General features: G+C 35.5%; 1 protein-coding gene across 23 annotated transcripts in view; it reads right to left on the minus strand.

The window, feature by feature from the left end:
• The window catches only part of SOX6 (SRY-box transcription factor 6), a 382,016-nt gene that overhangs the window by 180,990 nt on the left and 175,522 nt on the right, over window positions 1-25,504 (minus strand). The gene's annotated exons all lie outside the window — the stretch shown is intronic.

Consider the following 25,504-nt stretch of genomic DNA (forward strand, 5'->3'; position numbering starts at 1 on the left):
AAATCTTTGCCCCAGTCCTGGAGGCCTTCTGTAGGCAAAACTGTCACTGAAGTCATTACGCTTAGGAGAAAGTAGAAGATTGGTCTTACTAAGTTTCGTATGAACAGAGCTCAATTCCACTAGAAAATTTGATATTGAGAGTAATAGACTTCAATAAAATCTAAAGTTTTTTTCAGTTTGTAAATTAAACTAATTGGCTCTGAAGTCTAAATTATACATAACCTTCTAGATAACTTACAAAAGGTTATTTTTAAGATGGGAATACTTCTGGTTGATGTTGTGATCCAGAGTTTTATGACTTTAAGAACTGCAATTCAGAGTTATAAATAATTATGAAGAAAATTTTACACACAATTAAACACTTCTTTTCCCTTCCCAGTCAGTAATAATAGAATCTCCATTAAACATTGTGCATTTACTTTCATCAGTAATCAGACTCCTCAACAATGTCTATGCTAAACTCCTTGGAAACCCTTAGGCCCAGTTTAGCAAGATACCAAAAACATTATTTAAACGCAAGTCTATTCCTAAAACAAATCTTTGCAAAGAGCCTTCATTATACGACCACATACCACTCTGGGTGGTGCTGAGCACATTGTTTCTTAGTGCATACACTGGCAATAGCCACATACCTTAGCTTGTTAGAAACTCACATAGCAAGCTGCCATTTGTGTTAGAAAGCGTTTACACAATGCTTTCTAAATAACTAATAATGTTACAAATTTTGACAACGTTTGAACTGATCCAACTCCAGTCACTTAAGAATTAACACTGGGGTGTACAAGGCAGAATTCAGCATATCATAACATATCTTCTGCTAAGTTACTGGCAGATTAAGGCCAAATCGTGGCTCAAATTCTCATGTCAGCAGTCCCATCAGAAGCACTCACACAAGTGAAAACAAAAGCAAAAAGCCCAGATTAAGAATGGCAACACAGATCACATCAATGCAATGGATAACAGTTTGTTCCACCTCAGAGGACTCTAAAAATACTCAGAGGGAAGAGAAGCATTCAGTGAGGTCACAAAAAGAGGAGTTAAAGCTTTAGGGAGAAGTTTAAGGAAGAAAAAGGTCATAAGGCCAATCACATTTTAGGGTGCAAGTAGTTTCAGCCTAAAAATTCACATAAGCATCACTCATTTGAAACAAACAAACAAAAAAAGAAAACCAGTTGAAAGCAAACCAAACTGTAACTACCAAAAGATCAAAGATCAGGTTTTAATTGCAACATATTTTCACCGTGCAAGCCTCCATGGAAAGACAAGACAGCTCGTAAATGTTTTTGAAGTAATATTTCAGTAGAGAAGCTAATTTATTTACTAATTATATCTTTCTATGAAAGAGACAAAATTAAAGAGCTGTAAGTTGCAATAGGCAGTGTTAAAATACTCGTTATATAATAACAATTTACTTTTAACAATAACAGGCACTTATTACTTTTATGAGTTCTGGCCTGATAATAGAAGAATCAAGAAATAACCATCAATTATCAATAGAACATTATAATTTGTCCTTTTTTGTGATATCATCATTAGTTTAAAAAGATGTTTCTGTGTTTCTCCCCTGCCAAAATTTCAGACCCCTCATCCCTGAAAAAAGAGAGCTTTAGAGTTTTATTTTGATGTTTGCTATAGGTTATGTATTCTACTGCTTAACTACAATATTTTCTTCAATTCATACAAAGAAGGAAAAAATGACAATTTTTAAAAAAGAAACAATTAGAATATCACAAGAGTTGATAAAATACTTTGCTCAAAAGCACTTGCTTTATTTCTTCTCTCATTGTTCTTAAGAACACCTATGTTTATCTGTAGTGTTTTTATATTACCTAAGGGCAAAAAACATATTTCTAAAGACAGACTGAAAAAGAACTGGAATGGAAAAGAGGTCTGTGTGCCTTCTTTTTGATATAATCACATTGCTACTTACAATTTTTATCTCTATAAATGACTGAAAAATTTCTTAAGAAACATTTTTTTAAACATCCCTATATCATTCAAACTCTATGTTATACATTCTGACCACACAATTTATAGCTACTGTATTTTGTTATTGGGAAGATTACAAAATCGCACAATAAGCCTTTTAATAAACTTTTCTAATATTGTAGAAATAGCTCTTTTGAAATTCCTGTAAATTTTCAATTAGCAAGTTTTATCTGCATATTTTTTAGAATTTAAAATAATGATATGTGTTAAAGCTCTCTGGAGGTCCTTCACATTAGACACGAAACTAAACATAAAGGCTTATACTTGAAAGGCATGCCTCCCTTCAAGTTCTGTATTCTGTGTTCACAAACACACATTTTAAAAAAGGTTTATGAATCAGAAAGGGATTTTTTCTTCTTTCTGTACTGAAAATTAATTTTTACATACACACAAACTCTACAAAGATATCTTCTGACATCAGTAAAATGTCTTCATCCATATTGATTCATTTTCTGATTTGATTCATTATAGAAACAAAACATCAACTCGGAATCCAGCACTGAACATTGAAGAAGCCCGAATTCACATCTGCACTACATCACTCTCCCTGCACCGAGGCTCTGCTTCAGCACCGTTCCAAAACCTTGTGGATCCCAACATTTTCAAAATTCAGGGGTATTCTTGTTAAGACAATTGTGAAAGAAGCAAAGAGAGAAATTAGCATTTATACATTTTTAGCGCTTCTCACTGACTTTATAAACCGCAGTTGGGCTTATGCTGCAAAGTAGCATATTTTGTACTGACATGTGCAAGATCAAACTCGTGAAGTTTCACTGGAGCAATTTATTACATTAACAACACACAGCTTCTCATCCTTTATATTCTTCTCTTGCGAATTAGGAAAAATTCTCTTTCAAGGACAGCAAACAGGTTAAGTATAATTAGACTGAGGCAACTAAATGAAATCATTGAGTATTATTTAATATCACGGTTTATTACATACTTTGTTAGCAATTTTAATTGTAGACTAAAGGAATTTAAAATACTGAGAATCTTGTTAGACATGACAGTTTTGCAAAGGTGAATGAGAAGAAGATGTTAAAAGATAAATAAGCAGAAGAAAAAAAAGCCCAAGAAGCCAAGAAAAAAAAAAAGCGTAGGTGTTAGATGAAAAGGATCTCCCCACAATGACAAAGTATCGATGAAAAGAATTAACATTTGTCCATTGGGTAATCAATCAGTCATGGAATGGATGGAATCCAGCTCTTTGTTGCACGACTGGTGATGAAGAACGAGTGTGTTAGCTATCACAGCCAAGCTCTCAAGTTCTTCCAACTGAATGAAAGTCATCTTGTTCCTATCAAGGATAGCTTTTGCCTCCTGTCTCTTCCTTAATTCTTCCCTTTTTTTTTTAATTTCACTTTTACAGTCTTCAACAAGTTACCAAGCCCAGCTATAGCTTACATGAATACTGTATGACCTTCCAGCAGCCTGCACCTATCCTCATCGATTTTGGGGGGTTGTTCCTTTTTTTTTTTTTGCCTTTTAATTCACTGAAGTAGCCTATTACTTTCTTTGAAATAGAGATACAACAAAAAAAAAGCGTTCGTGCCAAGTGTGTGTTTTTGTTTTTTATGGTAAAGTCATACATAAAAGAAAGCCTAAACGTGATAGTGCAGCAGCAAAACTTCAAAGCACTGTCAGACATTATTATTTCAAATCAGCTTTGACTTTTTGAGACTTAATAAAACACTATAGTACAGACTGGCATATTTATAACACCTATACCAGTGATCAACTGAACTGTCTTATTCTTGCTACTGTTCAGTGCCTTGTTATTTCTTTTATAATAAGCTTCCCTCAAAACATGTTGTAACAATACTGCAACCTGATAATTATTAATGATATGACTTGTTTTGCATACAATTCTTTTTGAATACAGACACTACTTTGTGACAGAAGACAAAAGCACATTGATTTATTAATAATGATTGCAAATGCATAGCAAGTTCATAAACAATACAGAAATATAATTCAATCAAAGGTATAGGTGACATATTTCTACATGCATCTGAACTGTTACATCTCAAGGAAAAAGGCACTGGGAAAGACACGGTAGAGGAATTAGAAGAGAAAATAGGCATACTACAAGAGAAACTACCCTAAAACATAATCAGATCCTCAGTAGGAGGAGGGTAAACTTCTTTTCTGCATTTTAGAAGAATAATACTACAGAATTAGTGTCATCTTTTCAGAACTACAGTCTATAGTTATACCCCATTACAATTTAGTAGATACTGCTAAACATAAGAAGACTGTATTTTTGCAAGCTTTGGGACTATATAACAATATGCAAGTTCCTCCATCTCTAATGTTCTATATTCTCTAAGCTACTCTCATTACACTTATTTGCCTTCAGCTGCACAGGAGAAAAGGTGTCCTTTGGATCAGCCTTTGTCAAATGAGTTCAAATGCCTCATTCAAGTTTATATCATGAGAAAAACAACACAAGTGGAATTACGCTGTCAGCATCTATATAATATTTGTTAGAGAAAAAGTTTTGTGGGTTTTTTTTTTTTCTTTGAAAGAATGTTAAATGAGATTATGTACTCCTTGGGACAGACATTTGCGTGCTTATAAGGCCTAGCGCACTGGACTCCTGCTACAGAAGAAGAGCTGTTCTTTTCCCCAAAAACCAAATAAGCTGCAAATAAACATTACAGTGGCTACCATTTGGTTGCCCTGCTCCCTGTTATACCTTTGCACATCTCCCCCCATGCCTCAAGTGCAAATGTGCTTTTTTCAAATAGGTGAAGCTAAGGACCTGTCATCTAAAATTAATAATAACAACACAACTCATCATGCATCTAAAAGAGGAAGGTTTATTTCAGTATTCTTCATAGAATACTAAATCCTGTTCAGAGTAGAAAAATCTAAATAAAATCAGTACTCTACAAATATTCCTGAACAAAAGTCAAGCATAATTTAGTCGGTGTTTGTTACAATTAAACTAAAACGCAAGGTCCATTGGTGCTATTATTAGATCCTTTCATAAAAAATGTGAATTATTCAGAAAATTAAGTCTATTTTTTTAAATGCGGTGATGAGTTTTAATATACCTGTGTTGAGGCCTTTGATTAACTGATCTATCTCTGAGTGCATGGCAAGTAGCTTGCTTACATGCCTTCTGCGTGTCCACTGCCCATTAGAATTCCTTGAGGTAAAGAGCCACCTAGCACAGATCTATATCATAAAAATATTTCCTAATTTTCATGCTTTATATTATGTATTTTAAAATTATATGCAAACTCTAACATTCCAGTATCAAAGGGAAAGGCAAAAGCTTAATTTAATTCACTTTGAAAGAACACAATTTTATAATCTTCTAACAATTCAAAATTAAATTATGGACTTTACATTTACATTCATGGTTTGAGAAATAAAAATGTAATTAACCATGACTATCAGAAACTTAACTGCTGGATGGTATTACCTATTCTTTTTTAATCCAAGGATGTAAAGTTTGTGTAATGTTACCAAAATAGATTCTTTGTTGCCATAGTTACTTTTTTTCTTCTTTCAAACACAAATTATCCTTTTCTGTTTCAATAAACTTTAAATAAAAGGAAGCAGCAACAATACAAAACTAATCAAAAATCAGCCTGAAGGCTTAACATCCATAGTTGCAATGCACTGCCACTCTCTCTTGCTCATAAGCAGCTTGGCTTCAATCTTGCTGTCAGTGGAGAGGCGGGTCAGGGGAATCTCATATCCTCCTTCTCAATTTCCATACTGTTCTCATACAGTAATTAATTGTTGTGGTCTAACAGAAAATTAATATATATGGCATTTCAGACATGTTGTTAGCCAGGGAACTGATTTCTTTGACCAAGTTTTCAAGACTTTCTTGATTTAATAAGCTTTGAAAAGCCAAGTTCTTGAAAAGCAAAAATACAATCACAACACAAAAATTAGCAATGTGACATTTAGAACAGGAAAACTTGCTAATTCCTTTTGCTACATTTACTGCAAACTACAAAAAAAAAAAAAAATCACTTCCAAATTCTATATCTTGCACCTGCTGTAAAGGAGCCAAGTAACCCTGGCCAGTCACTTACTCCCTACTCCCATATCGACCCTTTTCTATCCACCTCTTTGTCTGCCTTCGCTATTGAGGCTGCGACACGTCTGGCACAGACTGTGTATCTCACAAGGGTTTTGTTGAACACCTAGCACATTTCTAATCATGAATTAGAACTTGGTTCTGATTCTCAGTGCAATCTGTAGGCAGTGCTGTAAAACCAAAAAAGGAAAAAGAAAAACAGTAAAAGGGCAAAGAAGCCTTCCTAAATACAATTATATGCAAAAAGCAGACAGCTCACAGTAGATGTTTTCTTGCAATAGCAATAATGGAAATGCGACTGAGATCTGACTACCTAACATTACAGTTTTGTTTAGGACAGGGAACCAAGTAAATCTGCCAACTGCTGTACATTTTTTTCACAGTGACAAGATTTCCACAATATGATAAAATTAGAACTGTAAGAGCTTGGAGAGCTCTCTTAACTTTTAATTAAAACTCTCCAAGCTCACTAAAAATAATTAGGCATTAAAATGTTCTGGTTTTCCTCTGAATTCATTTGCACTACTTGAATGGTCTAGATCTGGCATGAAACAACAGACATTCTAAACAGAAACACTGGAATTTAACTGGGGGTGATTTCCAGACCTGCTTTCTGTGATGTGGCTAGGGGGAAAAACTGTAGAGAGTCTGAAGCTTGTACCACTTCTGCCTAAAATGGCTTGTTTCAACAGGAATTCTCTAATGCAAAGAGCATTTGCACTGAGCAGAATGTATTCTACTCCGTGCAAAACTCCAGACAAAAAGGAGTTTGAATTTCATGGAAAGAATAACCCAAGATACAGTTCTGACCTTTATTTTTATTTATTTATTAAAAAGCAGAACCTTTAACCTTGCAAATGTTTTTGTTCTCTTAAAATAACTCATACAATGCTATATGCCACACTATTTTTAGAAAAGCAACAAGAGAAAGCATGCTTTTCCCATACAGCAGGGCACTGATATAAACATCAACACAGATGCTCTGTGAGAGAGAGCTGGACTTCTCAAGCACTTGATCATTAAGGAATGCACCAACTGTTTTAGATAATCTCATGCCAGCTCCAATTCTGCTCCACACTCCCCTTTGGGAGTGGCAAATCTTGTCCTGCTCCTAATTTTTCATTTTACTCACTCCTCCATTCTTTTTTTTTTTCCCAGAACAGAGGGAAAAAGGCATTGTGTGCCAAGCAATGCAAGACTAGAATCACTTCCCCAAACAGAGCAAAACTTTCAGACAATTAACCCTCCCCTCTTCTTTCAGATAAATTACTAAGTATAAAATGCAATCTGTTTCCTTTGTTTACTCAATATGAACAATTTGTAAATGACTCAAGAATAAAATTCAGAAAATGTTGTGCTAAATTAGAACCATTATAAACATGCTAATGACTGCTCAACTAAAACATGCAGGATCAGTGTGAAGAAATATATTTAGTTCCTGTGAAATACAGTTGTATTGCCTCAGAACTATTTGGTCACTTAATTGTATATGATTACTTCAGGAAAATGTTAATTTCATGAACACTGCACTAGACGATACACACTATGTATGTCAAAAGCAGCTTTCTCAAACGTCAGTGAAATCGCTTGGATGCAATGTTTTGGCATATTAGAAGAGAAATATCTTTTAGGTCTGTCAAAATTACATGTACATTTCATTCTTCCACTTACAGTTTCCCTTCCATTATAAGCTATATTTTACTGTTAGATTGGCTGTATTCATTGAAGAACACATCACGGTCTTATTGGCATTACAATGATAGTATACTGTACATTATACAAAATCATGTGTTCCCTAAGTCTGCGTACCTCTATTTACTTCCCAAGTGAAAACTTAATATTGGCAAGAGAGAGACTCAGGCTTTACACAACAACAATCAGGGATAGTCAGGAAAAGGGGAGCACAATTTGCTTGAAATCCCTGGCCGAAAGATTAGATAAACTGATATAATAAAGGAGAATGATACACTTATTTTCCTGTCTCTTACTATGTATCAGCAAAGTAACAAAATCAATAGGATTTGCAATATTTGTTATTTTGCAAAAGAAGAAAGTTGTGTTAATGGAAGCAGATCTCAGAATCTTCATTATTTTTCTTTGCTTCCACATCTTCGCATCTTTCTGTATTGACCAGCTCTAGAAGATCAATTTTTTTTCCTCAGAGTGGGAAAGAACAGACTGAGTCAATATCTTAGCTAGAACTCATCAGCATAGTTCCATCAAAGCTTGCTTAGTCTTAAATAGATTTGAAATTTCTCCGAATATTTTGCCTAATTATTCTCTCTTAATCTTATACCTCCGTTCCTTGTTATAGTCCTTTTATAACCCTAAACAATTCACTTTCATGTTTGGTATCCACTCTTTTCAAACACTTGTGAGTTGAAGTGACATTCTTCTCATTATTACTCAAACTATTGAGAATTTAATCTTTAAATCTTTCTTTGTTAAACTGCTCTGGAACAAATCATGTATCATATGGCCTCTGGACATGTAGTGTCTTTTTTTTTTTTTAAATTAATTTCCCTAGTAGCTCAAGAAGTTGCAGATTGCATGTCAGCCTGTGTTCAGCTATGTACTAAACCCACTCACCGAACTCATCTTATTAAAGATACGGGGACAGATTTTAATTTCTCTTAACTTTGCACAGCTCCCCTAGATTTTCATACCAAGTAGAAGCAAGCAGAGGATTTGGTAGCACAAATAGGAATTTATGTAATTGGGTCTTCTCCTGTCAAGTGCAATGCCAAATAAGTACTGTATCATTTAAGAAAGCAGAAATTCCATAAAATTACTATAAAAATATTAGTAAAAGTTTTGGAGAGTAAAAATATCTTAAACAAAAGGTAAGACAAAAATACAAGTGTGTGTAACCTCCTCCACACAAGGTTAGTCTGCGGGGCAGGGCGGGGGGAGTGAGGGGACTTCCTGAAAAGCAAGAAAAATCAGTTTTTATTAAACTGATTAATGTTCCTCAGAAAATTTGTGACACCAGATGATTTATGAACAAAACGTGGATGATTCAAAAGACCTCAATTTTGTTCCCCCAAATCATGTTCTACTCATTACCCTAATAATGCAGTAATAAACATCTGTTTAATGATTTGAAGGCTTCTTAATATTGTGCATAGATTCTTAACTCAGCTCTTACATAAAATATTCTGAAATTAAAATAATTGTATAAGAATTTTTCATGAGAAATCCTTAAGCATTTTTGTATGTAAAAGTATAATACAAAGAAAGCAAAATAATATGCTCTTGATTTGAAATGACTTCAAACAAGGATGCAAAGGAATGAAAACAATAGCTAGAATCTCCTCTCTATTTACCATTTCTGAAGGTCTCTATGGCACATGATGCAGTTTTTTCCAGGACATTAAAATACACTGACAAAATCAGTTCTATAGCCTCCTTTATACTAATAAAATTTTGACTTAAATAAGCCATCATATTCTGTATAAATATAAATACAAAACAAGCAAGACTTTCCTGAGCTAATTCCAGCAAACAGAGCTTAAAAAGGTTTATAAATCTCACAAGCACCAATCTACTTGCCATGGATATATATTTCAGGAATAATCGCAGGTTTGTTACAAATCTGTGAAAAGATTTAAGAAAAGAATGCACTAATATCTTCAAGAATAATATCTTAAAATTTTCATTTCCCTATATACATAGAACTGAAAATTAGCCATCAATTTTTTTCTTGTAAAAGAGCATTATTGATTTAGTAAAGTCAAGTACTGGAAAGATATGGAAATGTTAGAATTAAAGTTGTCCAGGAAATCCTAATTCAGCCTCCATGTGAATAATGATGCATTCTTTAAATAAAAACCCCCATGCAATTAAAAAAAAAAAAAAAGTACACTTTCTTTTTTGCAGGATTCTTGCTACATTCAGCACACGAGACAACCCCAGACCAAAGCATAAACTGGAACTGCAGAGCAAATGAGGCTGTTGCCCATACCATCATTGGCAACTTTTCATTGCAAAAGTTTAAAGAAATCAAATGAATGAGGAATGGAACTCCAAAAGGAGAAGTGATGGGTCGCAGTTTCATTTTCTGGGAAGTCATTTTTAAAAACTTGAGGTTGTATTTGAGGAATTGCTGAACATTCACAGCTGCAGCTGTGTCAATGTAAAGTCAATGCAAAGATTGAGGCTATAATATATATAGCTATATATAAACCACTGCTCAAAGTTAGGTCCTCTGGAAAATAATCAGAACCTAAACACCTCAAGCTGAACAACCAATAAAGCAATGATGCTTTTAAAGTCACACTCTTAGTCCCACATCTGTGAAGTTAGTATACTGACTACCCTTTTTTCCTCTTCACAAAGACTTTGAGAAGATAATTTGTTTGTAGCACCTTTACAAAATATGCTGAAAAAACCCAGCCAATTGTGTAATATCCATGTCTTCAGAGCACAGCTTGAATAATAACTAATTAACAGACACTAAGGCTTCCAATTGACCTGTATGGGTATAGAAAGATACTGGATAGTTTCACATTCATGGAGGATCATCCTGTTAGTGAACCTGATGAAGCAGAATTCTTTTTGAGAAAAAATATTGTTTAATCATGTAAGAAAAATTATACTTATCTACATGGAAACAAAAATTGTTCTCATTTTAAAACATTTTAAGTTCTGTTGGGTAATTGAAGAAAGCTTTCACCAGTTATGCAGACATTCTGAAAAATTAAAACGGGTTTAAACCTGTGCTTATATACAGCTCAGACTTCTATAAATTAAATTTAGTAGCCAGATTTGGAAATAATGGCGATTTGTAGGGTACTGATCATGTCGAATTAAAGACAGGGTGAACAGGAGATGGACCTCGGTTTCTCTGCACTGGACTTCACCAATTAAAAGCACTAATGATAATAAAAGGGTGCATGTTGCACCCTGTCCTAGTGTGGCAAAAGAAACACAGCCCCCTTTTGCTCTCCTGACAGAGCAAATCTTGACATCCCCCAGGTACAGGCTGACAGACCTGTATAGGTTCCCCTGTCTGCTCAGAGCAAATGATGTCACAGTGTGATGCACTACTTGACCCATTAACTCATCACCTGTTTCTCGGCAGAAAATAATTTTTGCCCCCAAAGCTGGTGCATAAATTCATCACCATATAGATCTTTCCAAATAACATAGCATAGCAATACAATAAATTTCAGAGCCAAGGAAATAGAGGTCATTCGGAAACATCTGAGAGGAGATTTAGTAATACTTGGGGAGTTCTCATCCCAAAATCTGCTACCCAAAGAGGTAAAAACATATTCAGTACAATTAAATCTCATAGCTACAGGGAAACCACAGTAAGCTCATGCTACCTGTTTTGAGTTATTCTTTATTTCCTATTCTGCTAATAAACATCCTTTATTTCCCAGAATCCTCTTCACTACAAGCAAGAAACAGGCAATGAAGCTCTAGAGAATTATGCCACAACATTCACTAAAAATTATCTGGGAGATAACAAAGATATTTACATGATTTCTGTCTTAAACATTTAGTCTTGCTTTTTTTGTTGTTTAATCCAGACTCTACAGTTATAACAGTTTAAATAAATGAGCTGAATTTCAGCTGCATAACTCCCCGGAAAATTTAGGCATGCATGAAATTCTACACAGCTACTTCGAAATTATAGATTAATGTTGTTTTATGCTATACTCTTTACACAAATGCAAAAGAATCTAACAAAGACTCAGTCGTTTAGAAGGATTTTTCTCATATTTAGGGCCAATATAAAATTTCATGTTATCAGAACAACCCCAACACAAAAGATTCCTCAGTTATAAGTTCTGATTTATTATTTTAGAAGTACTCATTCCAGAGAACAGGACAGGTAGGAAATGTCTTTGTTTGAATGCTAAATGGTATAGTATATTAGAAAATTATTATATTGCCTTATTCATTTAAATGTATTACCAAATTCAATGCCTGAGTAACGGGTGAAGATTTGATTCCTATTGCATTCAATAGGTCACAATCTAATACATTCTATGCACTTGTACTCTAGGAATAACAAAATTCACAACAGGATTCACATATTTCTTAATTGCAAGCTACACTTCTTGTCTTTTAGAGTGTCTTTAGCAAGGCCACTGCATGATTTCTAAGGCTAGATCCTTTATCTACAAGGTTGCATGTATGGGACTTCATACAGAAAAAGTAGCGTGGCCACAATGGTTTGAACGTGAAATGCAAAGGCTTGTTACTAACAAGCCAAAGGCAGAAGTTTGGGCTGCTGCCAGGTTCTCCACGTGCTCACGGTTTGGTCCCTCTAATTTGTGTTTACGTTGACATTAATCTCTTACCCTTTGGTTGCATTTTCATCGTCTTTATTCCACATGAGAATTATCTTACTGGGATTTTTATCTTGACGTTACCCACAAAACTCATTGTATTTAGACAACCACACAATGTTTTGCCAACTAATCACTTCTCTAATCTCTGGGCTGCAAACCTGCCTAAACCCTACTCCCGCATTTGCACTCACACTATTAATATAATCATGAGCACCAGGAAGGCCGAGTCTCAGACATCGCAAGTTACATGTCTCTGGTTCCTTAAGCTTTTTTTAAACATTTATTTATGGGCAAGGTATAATTTACACCACCTTATGTATGGCTGGGCAGGTGGTACACTGTGACTGCTGCTCCTTGTATCAAATACGCTAACATCATTGTCAGTGGTGCCCACTTTTCCCCACCAATCATATTTTCACCTGTTCTCTCTCATCATAAGATTTGACTGAGAGCTCTCTGGGACAAGGACTGTTGTTTGCTTTTACTACTGCTATATGTACAGCACCTAACATAATTCCTGATAGAGGCCCCTGGAAAAAATTATAAGGAATCATCCAAATTACTTCTAGTGAAACTCAGAGACCCTTCAGCCTAAGCTCCATGGAATACATTACTTTATTTTTGTTCCTCTTTCCTTTCAAAGCTATACATGTCATACAACTTACTATCTCAACTGGAACAACTGCTAGTGCTCAGCCTAAGCCAGTGGTCAATGAATATTGTACCTTTGCCTGCGCAAAGGGAGGCGGGCAGTATGCACAGGCACAGCTTTTCCCAAGGCAAAGCAGTCACTGCAGGTCCCAGAGCTGCTGGTGTGTTCCATGAATGCTGAAGTCACATGGTTTTTTTTTAATTCTACAATGAGATTGCTCAAGTTTCTCAAGTTCAGAAAGTTTCCAATTTTAGGCAAGTAAGAAGAATTGTGACAAGACCTTGCATTTAGGAACAACGGTTCCTTTCAGTGAACTATCCCACATCCAGATATTATCAGCAACTGTCCAAAAGCTTTTTTAGCTGACAGGAAATAAACTTTTTCCTTCTTCAGCAAAATGTAACTCCCTAATGAGTTTATTAACTTATAAACAGTAGTGCAAATGTAAACTTTGATACAAAGACAATAACATCTCCCTTCTGAAAACTATTAACTGGACCTACTTAGCACTAAAGACTACATGCAATTAGTCAGAGAACACAGGTTAAAGAATTTAAATCACCACAGTCCATTACTTCTTGCAGTTATTTACAAAATAAGTATAAAATTTGCTCATTAATTTTGATCGCATTTTTTTTTTGCTCTTTTTGCACTAGTGAAATAATTACAAAAGATAGCTAACAGCAGAGATCCAGGCCCTAAAAGTGAAACCTTATACTGTATTAAATAGCTGATCAGAGAATAAGAACTACTATTGCCAACAAATGTACAGGAAAAACATTATAATAGTTTACTGCAAAGTCATGCAGGAATCACTACATTGGATCAGGCTGCTTAACAATTCCTCTCTGACATTGACAACTTTTGCAACCACTAGATTAAAATACCATGAGGATGCTCCACCTATACTCAAGACTGCACTTTAAAGCAAAAATACTTTTTCCTTTTGAAGAAGCTTCCATCCCTTTATACCAGAGACAACAAGGACCAGCGTTCCACAAAAAGGGTCAGTAGAGAAAACCACATAAAAACAACTTGTAAACCACTAATTTTGCATCCAAAATGATGCTGTCTACATGCTCAGATACACATGTTCTTATCATTGTTCAAATAAAAAAAAAAAGGGGGGGTTTTTTAAACACTACTTTGTACTACCTCCTGTTCCTTGCTTAGATGGCACGTCCTAATCTTAAAGCCCAGTTTCTCTTGTTTTGCAGGTGTTCTGGTTTCAATTCAAAATATCACAGCTCTAACAGGCAAAGTTAGCCATAACAGCTCCCCAAAATTAGACAATTCATATCAGCTACTAGATGCAGTCCACACGTTGGAAAACAATACCGAGTCAGTTGACATCAAACCATTATTCTGCAACAACTTGCCAAGGCCAAGGTGCGAGGCTCCCTCCTATTACTGGACCTTCTCTATGTCTTGTTGCTCAGAGGCTGTGACTCCGGCAGTACCGTATTGTAAAAATCTGGATTAAATCTAGCAAAGAAAGAGATCATTTATAAGTCATCTGTGGGTACATTCTGTCTTTAGTGTGTGGCTGAAACTCCCATTAACACTAACATGAGATACACAGGCCTACTGATGGGTGAATTATACCCCTGACAGAAAAGTGGTTTTTTGCTCGATGGATTTTCTTTGATGAACTTGTTGGCTACTGCACAGTCATGTGTATATATTTAAGTATTTCTCTGTCTGTATGCATATGTATATCTCTACACTGATGATGTCAGTTTGACTAAAAATGCAGATAAAGCATTTCTTAAGCCAAAATGGGCCAAAGCTAATTTTCCCCATATAAACTTTGGTTTGGCCCTCGTTTATCAAAACCAGAAAAAGTTTGACAGAAAAGGGGATCCAAATTGGTTATCCGAACAAAAAATAGAAGTTAGGGCCTTTCTTAAGACTTACTTTATAGGAAACCGTATGCACAACTTTCACTTTCTAGAAAGTGGTTTTTCTCTTGAACACACATCAGAACCATTCATCATCACATAATTGCAAGTTGTCAGTCAGAGCCGCACCCTTCATGCAGTGGCAGGCCGCCAGCACATCTGTCAGAAGCACTCACAAGCTTCCGTGTGTTATTGTAATCCCCTACAAAAGGAACGAGACCATTCATCCAGTCCACATTTTCCAAATCAAATGATGACTGTAAACCCTGAGCCTGGAAAAATAATAGCACATAAAACGCCACACTTGTCAGGTGACCACAGGCTAAATGCTAGAGAGAAAATATGAAATAATTCTAATTCCCACAAGTAACGCGCAGGTTTTAGGGAACTGGGCTCTTCGTGCATAAAAGAGGAAAGCTGGGTTCTGTACACTCAACAAAGTGGTCTCCAACGGTGAAAGAGGCTAAATCATAGAATCACAGAATCATAGAATGGTTTGGGTTGGAAGGGACCTTAAAGATCATCTAGTTCCAACCCCCTTGCCACGGGCAGGGACACCTTTCCTCTAGACCACGTTGCTCAAAGTCTCATCCAACCTGGCCTTAAACATGGCCAGGGAGGAGGTAGCCACAACTTCTCTGGGCAACCTGTTCCAGTATTTCACCACCCTCACAGTAAAGAATTTCTTCCTAATATCTAATCTAAATCTACTCTCTCTCAGTTTAAAACCATTCCCCCTCGTCCTGTCACTACTTGTCCTTGTAAAAAGCCCCTCTCCCACTTTCCTGTACGCCCTCTTCAGATACTGGAAGGCTGCTATGAGGTATCGTTGTACCCTTTCTGCAAACGCTCACTTCTTCCACTCTAGACTTGATTAGGAAAAATTTCTCCTTCTTCCTTAATGCTTCTATTCTCTTTTTTTTGCTGCTTCTGTTTCTTTTCTCCTTTACCTAGAACCATCTAGTCTTTATGTTAACACGTATTCTTTTCTCCTTTTTCTCTTTTCTCCTGTACCTCTCAAAAGACGCATTCCGCTCAGGCAGGCTCCACAGGTAGCACCTCAGAGCCAGCCTGGATTTAGTGAAGCTGAGGGCTTGGGCCAATGAGTCCAAAGCAGGCAAGATTCTCTTCTCAGAAATTATATTACGGACTTTCATGGAGAATTAAACAGCTTTCAAGGAATTAAATACTGCTTTACACAGGGCTTCAGAAGCTTGTTTGCAGAGTATATGCATACAAGAGCCACAAATACTTTGGAGAATGAAGTGGAGTAATAAGCTTTACCTCTCTACTTCCACTAACCCTTTTGCATTCTCTCTCTGGAGAAGTATGACAGTTCAATGTTCAGAAACATTGAGTGAAAACACACCATTGCCCTTCGAGACAGCAATGCAGTGACATGAACCCAGCAAGACCTTCAGAGCAGCTTTGCTTCAGCAGGTGAGGCTGTGGATGGAGCCTAATGCTTCCCTCTAGCCAGCCGTATCTTTATACATGCTTAGATACAGAGATGAAGCCATGACTTCTCTCTGACTCCCCCTCCAATAATTTGCCCCCAGGAACTTTCAAGGAGCAGGAGCAGTCAGTCAGCATCCAAGCCCAACCATAATGATTGGGCTGGTAAAGGCTTTGTGCACTCCACACTGTTATTGGACATTTTTATCAGCCCTTGATACAGGCAGAATACATATTATATATATACAGACATGTACAAACATATATTTCTGAAACAATTTGAAAGATACATGGTGGCTGACCTGCTACAAAATTTATTTCCAACAGCAAAAAGAGAAATCATTACTCCTGAGTGATACAGCCAGGAGTAAATTATACCATCTCACTGCACAAAAGATAAATATCTCAACAAATCAACTCTCAGTTGTGCTGCACACCTATAGTCACACAGTATTGTCATTCAAAGCAGCGTTAAGGAAAATCTAACCATTCTCAGACTATCTTAAAAAAAGTCTCTGAGTACTGTAAAACTACCATGCAAGCACAAAGAAGATGCAGAAACTGGTCTGGTTACTCCTGGACAGTCATACAAGCTAGTCTAGCTGGTCCACCCCACTAGAATGAAGCTGTAACGCAGGAATACCAGAGTTTATCATCACACTCCTGCAAAACACGCTGGTTTTCAAAACATCAGTGAAGGAAAAAATCAATCCCTCAATCCTTTCATGACTCAGTTTCTCAGATAGAAAGAAGAACTTTTTATCTCACACAACTACTGAAGAATTTAATTCTTTTGTAAAATGGTAATACAAACAGCTTTAAGCACAATAGCACCTTTTTCTCAATTACACTATCTTAACTTTTACATATTTTCAAAGTTTACTTGACAACGTTAATTTTTTCAGAACCACGCCATATTGAGTAACTCTTAATTTTTGGCATGACTGAAGACCAAATTTCACTAAATCTGAATGAAATTAATTTTGGGCTTGAGACATCATGAGGTAATAATATCTGCTGTAAACTGGGTAAACCAAGATAAATGAATGCTTTCTCTTTATATATAAATATAAATATACTACTAAATACACACAAATATAAATACAACATATGGCCAACGAGAAATAAATAAAACTGAAAACACTCTACAACTGCATGGCAAGTATCCAAACTAAATTTCAGGTAGCAGATGGCATGAATAGGATACATGTGAGAAACAGGCAATTTCAATTATCTCTGAATAGTTCATAAACAGGAAAATTTGGCAAACCACAATTTTAAAAAAATGGACTTGAAAAATAACATTGTGTAATAGAGATAACTGAATTGAAAACACAACAATGCGAAGTTATTAAGCTCATTCATAATGAGTATTAAATGATTACACGTGACAGAAAAGAGCTGCCCCAAATACTCATGGCTGGAAAATGTAATAATTAATTATTCCAAGTAGGGCTCAGAATTTCATTTTAGTTATTATCATTACCCAAAAGTGGCCAAGACATCTTGCTCACCAAGTCCCTTCTTAGCTTTTGTGCAATCTACAGACAAAAAAAAAAAAGTAGAATCTGGACCTGACCTGGTCATTTCTTCAAACAGTTATTCAGACAAACTTCAATGGGGTTTATTCAGCAGAGGTCAGATTTGCCCACAGATGTCATGCAAAAATCATACTGGTTTGAGTCATACAGTGAAATAAGGTGCAAAAAGAAACTATGCTTAAAATCTTTTCTGATTCACACCAAATAGGAAGCTGGCCTTCATGAAAGAGTTTGCTCTCCTTTTAACTTATTTTTTGGAAAAATCAAATGTGTCAGGTAGATCTCTGAAATTTCAGTTTGTTTAGTAGGACAGAGGCTAATTTCCTAAACATTTCATTGAGATGATTACAAATGCTACCTAGAGTCAGCCAGGCAAATCACCTAGGAATCAATTCATCAGACATTGTACTATTGCTTTCATACTCCCCTCCCTGATGTTCCTTTACACGTAAGAAATGTGTCAGACAAAGATCTATTAGCTCAAATCCCTGAAGTTATTCAGATATCTAAATACGATTTAAGTGCCTAATTGCCATTTGTGTAATTGGGAGTTAGATAGCTAAACAATAGTTTGGGTGTCTTTATTCTGCTGAGATGAGAGCTTTTCTGTTAATGAAACTCTCAGCACTATCCCTATGAAAAAAATGGTAAAAAAGCTCTCAACCATTCCATTCTTAAACTAGATTAAAGACAAAACCAAATAAAAGGAAAAAAATCCTGCCTGCATAAATATAGGCAAAATAAAGTGTAATTTTCACTGAAATACATATAGATTTTTATTTATCAGATTTGCTTTTAGCAGACAAGATAGCACCTCCAAAGATCAGAAAAGAGATGAAGAGTTTATTGACCACCGTGATTCCAGAAACATTTAGTAAGAACTGGAGCAGCTTTTATCCAGTTGAAATGATAAGTATTTCTCTTTTTTCATGCTAATGAAGAGAATTTGATCCCTGTTAAAATGGAAGGTTGTTCAGAAGGCTTTATCAACAGCACCTTCAGCCTGGCATAATAGAGGCACAGCAAAATCAACAGAAGCTTCTGAGCATCTCAATAACTGAGGTCTGGGTCTTTGAAAGAATGACTAGTCTGCCATTTCATAACTGTCATTTGAAAGAGGAAAAATGTTGTTTAATGACAGCTGGGTTTTACTGCCCAGATGAATTGGAATAATACATAGAACCCATGTATTTTATGTATATTGAATGCTTATGAATCTTATTTATACATCTGTGTGCTTATAGCTAAATACAGATACATACAGAATTGGAGTATTTAAAAAATGGCCAGAAGTTTTAGGTACAGTACTTGAATCAAATTACATCTCATTTTCAAAGCTGGTGGGCCCAGTAGTTTTGGAAGTTGAAGTTGTAAGTGCTGAACATATCTGAAAAATCAGTCCCAGCATGTTTCAAGTTAAGCATCCAAAGTCAGTAACCACAACTGATCATTTGGGTCACTGGGGAATATGCTCACAGTATACACAACTACAGAGTCAAGACACTATGAGCTAAATATCACTTCCATCAGAAAAAAAAGGCTGTTATATAATACCTTTCAGACAAAGCAATACAGGAGCCACCAGCTGCAAATATGTTTTTAGAATTCAGAGCCTCCCTGAGGGGAGTCAGCTACTTCTTTTGGGGACCTTAACCCTTTCTCATCGTACCTCAGACAGTCCTTTTGCAGGTCCTTCTACAACTCACAAAGCCTACGTCATATCTTGGAAATTTGGGACACAACAAAAACTACTAAGGAGTTGTCAGAAATGTCAGTGGCCACCCCATGCATTAGGAGCCCCAGTCAAGCAAGGATCTCTTCAGCCCATGAGTCCTGTCCTCAGTAAGTGCAGGTAACCAGATAAAAATCAGCAGCAAGTCTGCAAAGTTCACCAAGCTCCAGGCGGCTACTCACTTCAAAATGAACACGGTTCTGATTTCAGAGTGGTTGTAGAGCAGCAGTTTGACAGACTTGGGTTTAATGTCATTTATCTTTCCCTACTTGTCCACCAACTGACAGTCCCGCAAAAGAACAGCTACCACTCTCATCCTTTCCATGCCTCAGAGCACAGGCTTTGTAAAAGAAAGATCCTATATTAATAATATTCCTTACTCTGTAATATTAAAAAAAAAAAAAAAAAGACAAAACTTTCTAAAATTTAAAAGTACAGCAGAAAATTTAAACTTAATAATACAAATTAAATGAACCCTAGTGGCCCAGCTACCAGTTTCAAACAAGTAAATCGGTATGTTCAATGTCAGCAACCGATAAAGCAGAAACATATGCTCTGCTTCACTAATGGCATAAAGAACATTCTCTGATTGCCTTTTGGTTGAAGCCAAATGTTTGTTGGTTAAAACAAGATTTATTTTAGAAACATTAATTTTCAATAGCATGCAAACTGATTTATTTTCTACTGAAATCTATGAGATTACTTTTAGTTTAAAAAGACTTCCATAATGGTTTCTGCACAAGACCTATCAAATGATATTTCTTGGCCCATAACAGTCATTTATCCGTTCTCCTGGCTAAGAAACCTTCCCACAGTATATTATAGTGCAATACGTGAGCTACTGTGTTCAGTGTTACAGCTTATTTTATCAAGCCATCAATGTTCTCTACAGTACTAAGTGGTGCACTCCCTTGGAACAAATAGATCAGTGTTTTCTTTGATTTTGTATTTTCTTTGTTTGAAAAGAATACTGGATGCTAAGGCAACTAAATATCAAATATTCAATATATAACTGTAGAAATATACACATACGTACCGTATATCACACCAAACATCATACTAGAATAGAACTATGAGACAGCTGCTGAGCTTCCATTTTTCTCACGCATTTACACCAAGAATCGAGTAGTTAGATTTTCCAGAAAGTTCAACTCTCATTCAAGCACTCAAAAGATGTGAACAATTTCTCTGAAGTGTTCCCGCTATTCTCAGCGCTGAGAGTTTTAATAAATGAAACATTTTTTATGTGACTAAATGAGAGTTGTTTAACACTAGGGCTGTTTGAAAATCTGGCCCAGTAGGGGTATCTCAGAACGAGAGGAAGTCCAACTAGCATCTTTAATATAACCATTTGTTACATTTAGGGCAAAACGGTGTATTATCTAAGCAAGAACTGCAAGATTGGTCCCATAAATTGTAAATTTTACTTTTTCAAATCATGACCAATCTAATTTTAAGAAACCAGATAATTTCAGTGTCTCAGAGATCAAAGTAAATAAATGGTTTCATGAAAGGGTCAGCTGAAAGTATATGGCATGCAGTGGCTGACAAAAGATTAAAATGCAATCACATATGAAAAAGCCACAACTTGAAAGAAATCATGCATTCTTGAAAAGATACTTAATACTAATAGATGACATACTTTTACTTGAGTTTGGATCATCTATCCTCATGACTCATTATGTATTTGAGTACATCAATTATATCATAAATAATTTATATCATTACAATATTCTGTGGTTTAATACATTTTAAACTGTTTTAGACAGATAAGGGTCTCACACACCCCAACAGCCGAGGACACTAAGAGTGAAAGAAAGCCTTCTTATTAATAAGTATTAATACTTTTTTGTATAAATAAATTAATTCAAAAGATATCAAAGCATAGTGCAAAATCAAGTAAGCGCTAGGGTCTCCGATTTACAGACAAGGTATCTGAAGCAGAAAGGTTAACATTTTTGCCCAAACTCAAAGCAAGTCACTGCAATCACTATGCTTGTCTCCAGATTCTGAGCCAACTCCTGGGACATAATAGAAAACCTAACAAAAACAGAGCTTATAGGAAACATCCTCTTAACATACAGCATGATCACAAACACTGAAAGGCTGGTTGACATTTTCAAAGCTGCAATGGGAATTTGGATGCCGCCGATTCTCATTAACTTTAATGGGAACTGGGCATCCAAATCTCTTAGGCAGTTTTGCAAATCCCACCACAAATGACCATTTAGGTGGTAAGCATTAAATGGTATTGCCTGCCAGGCACCTTTATCTTAGAGAGCTACGCAAAAGAAAGCTCCATTGTTTTCTTCCTTGTAGAACAGTATATGAGCTAAATGAAGTTTCTCACTCCTGGCTTCCACAGAAGTAATTTTTCCTGGCACTCGCAAGGTGCAATTCAACCTGTTTCTTTAGACTATCACTAGGAAAGATAGGACAAAGAAAACACATAGGAAAACAATCACTGCTGAGAGATAAAAAGTAAATTCACTGTGAGTTGGTGAGCATTTGTGAGCAGACACTTCTGAAATACATGGGCTTTTTATTTCACTTTTAATAGAAATATTTGGCATTATTAGAGTGCTATGTTTCTCACCTATTCATCCTTTACTTTCTATATGCCCATCTTTCTGACTAACACCTTGGCATTCAAATAAGTACTATGCTCAAAAATAAAAAATATAAAACCTGTATAAATGACAGAGTGTTCAACCATGAACACATTGTCTTTTATGAATATTATAATCACAGAATCAATAAGCCTACAAAGAAAAAACAGGACACAAAACGTGTTTTGTCATTTCTGACGAAGTTATAAAAACAACAGACATTCAATATGCCAAGTGTTCTTCAATCCTTCATAATCATAGCCTTATTGAAGTGAGGACAAAAAGGGTCTAATTGCATAGGAGCAATCTCAATGTAATAGGTTATACACCCAGGCACTGCTGCACAATACAACAAAAACAACGTTCCCTGTGTATAGCAGAATGTCATCTCTCATTTTCAGGCAATTACCTTCTTTCTTGTCAACAGTTTTAATAACCTCCATCATCTCTAAAAGACTTTTGCTTCAGTTAAATAATTTTCAGCTTTTTAATATGCAAATGTGCTTGTTCATATGCATGGGTGAAGTGGCGCTGCTACTTGAAATGTGTCAGTACATTGTGGAGCACCTGCACCTCGGGGAAGCTTGATTTAATTGACACCTAATACTATTCATTATTCCACTTAGTGAGCAACTCCTATTAGTCACCTGTAGGTTTTCCTATAAGCAGTGCTTTGGCCACCAATGAAAATATGAATATTTCTATAAATAGAATGGCCATATTTAGTAAAGGGGGTTCACTACTGGTGAGTCTGGAACACCATCTCATCAGGAATATTTCTTAGGATTCTCCCCCCCACACCATTCCTCCCCAAAACTTTTCTTGACTATAATGGAAGTAAAGAGTAACTCTTATTTTAAAACTATTTCATCTGTGTTAAGTATTGATACCTTAATTCTATAACTGTATTAAATGAACGTTGTGTGAAGTCTGCAAAAGACAACAGGGAAAAGGAATCAAGGTGGGTGGTTTTTATTAATGTAGCTACTGTTTCCTTGAAGTGTGATCTGAGCTGGATGATTTCAATGTCTGCTTTACATGATCTGACTGTAATCACTGGCTGTGCAAAGAAATGCAGAATATGTGTTATTAATTGAATATTCCTGTAATAAATATTTACCATTATCGTTTAAGTTTAACCTTATCCAGCTAATAGCCAATTTTGCTCAATTGTGAAGGATGTGCAACAAAGATCTTTAAATTGCCACATGAAATAATTACTTTGACTATGGGATTCTCTGTCTTTACTAATATGAATGTGATAAATATATTCTATAAATGGATACAGTTTAAGACTGTCATTGTTCTTTTATTGCTGTATTGCAACTCAGGCACAGTGCACCGTATGTGCTGAGTTGATGATATCAGGGTTGTTTCTTTACCACATGGTCTGTAACCTTATTGTTCAGGCCACATTTCTTTCCAGCGTTAATGCATTTGTTAGTCCCAGAAGGCTTAAACTACAGATGTTTAACATCCTGCTTATGGACAGATCATCTGGAATATGAACTGAGAAATCTATACGACTTATTAGTATATGTTATGAGTGTAACAGAGATTTAATAGTCTGTTCAAACTAGATTAGTGAAACCATTTCTTACAAAAATGCAACTTCTTAAAATAGACACATGTAAAACTGAAAAATTAAGACATTCTTTTCACTAAAATATAATTTTTATCAGAAGAATTTGTCACTAATTAATGCTGTTTACATAATAGTGCATGTAACATTAATTACAGCTTTCAGAATGTTAACTGCAAACCTTTTTTTTTTTTTTTTCCTGTGAGCACAGATTTATCAGTATGTAGAAATCAGAGCTCTTTTGAGGGTTTTTCTGCAGTGTATTCAAAGTGATCATAAATCAAGTCTAGAATTCAAAGACAGGTAAGGACACAGGCAGTAAAAAAGACTGAGTAATGTTAACCCAGAACTCCAATCATTTTTAAAGTAAGTGGGGAGAACACTGGTCAACTAGGCGATTGTTGGTATCCCCCAAAATGTAATCTCCAAGCTGAAGAATGGCAGCTGGCAGAACAGCTGGTGAATAGGATTAATGTCAGAAGAAAGAAATAAAACTCAACATATGTCCAAGCCTGCGGTGCTGGGACTGAGCATGATTGTACCCCGACGGATACCATGTGTACAGCTGGAAAGTGCCACTGTGCCACACTTCTCTACCCCACAAGGTCATTTCTAAGAAGTATAGCTAATATCTGAACTGAACTTTTCCTTGAGAACTCTGATTAAGAAAGGAACAAACAAGCTTCATAGTGCATATATTTTGGACTATTTTAACCCACTCTGGGTGGTTTTTCATAATACAATCTCAACTAAAAAAGCAGATTAGTATTAAAACTGACAGATTGCACTAATGTAAATATAATTTTAAAGCTATTTAAACCTTTTAATCTCATCTCATTCAGATTTCCACATTCAAGGTTCAAATAAGAACCAAAACCACAAGTTTAATAATATAAATAATTTCATTTCATAGTACTCACAAGTTTTACTGAAAATAAATTTTAATAAACAGCATGCATAGCTAGAACATGCCTAAGAAATTCAGGAAATGGAAAAAAATTGACACTAGCATTAATTCATATTTATATTTTGAAATGTTAGCTCTTAAGGATATTTCAGTTCATGTTTTAGCATGCTCATCTTTTTACTGTAACAGGGTAGTTGTTGAAATTGGTTATAGTGAAGAACATTAAACAAATAAAGATTCCTAACTCATGAGAAAGGCCCAAGTGTTTTTAGAAGTTTGAAAAGAACAAATTCTGTTCAGTCTCCATTTTTCTACTAGTAGTTTGAAACACATCCTATCAGCTAGATAACAAAGTTCATACATGATCAGATTCTACACCATAATTGTGTGCCGTAAGACAGAGCACAAAGGGTTAACATAACCTGTTTTTGTTCTGTGCCTAATGTAATTTTCAAATATGGTGATTTTTGGGTGCTTTTTTATTTTGGATAGGGAATATGAAAAAAAAATACAGTCCCAAATCCGGGTTACTTTTTAAAATACTGGCTTCAGCACTGTCCACTTGATCTTAGAAACATCTATTTGATGAAAATGCATTGAAGTGACATAATTCAAAAATTATTGAAGTGACAAATCACACTCACACCCCACAACAGACTTGTCTCCTTTTCTTTTCTTTTTTTCTCTCTTTTCTTTTCCTTTTCTTTCTGTTGTCTTTTTCTCTTCTTTTCTTTTTTTCTGTTCTTTTTTGTTTTCATTTCTAGCATC

The sequence above is a fragment of the Nyctibius grandis genome, chromosome 4 (genome assembly GCF_013368605.1).
Source record: "Nyctibius grandis isolate bNycGra1 chromosome 4, bNycGra1.pri, whole genome shotgun sequence".
Taxonomy (NCBI): domain Eukaryota; kingdom Metazoa; phylum Chordata; class Aves; order Nyctibiiformes; family Nyctibiidae; genus Nyctibius; species Nyctibius grandis.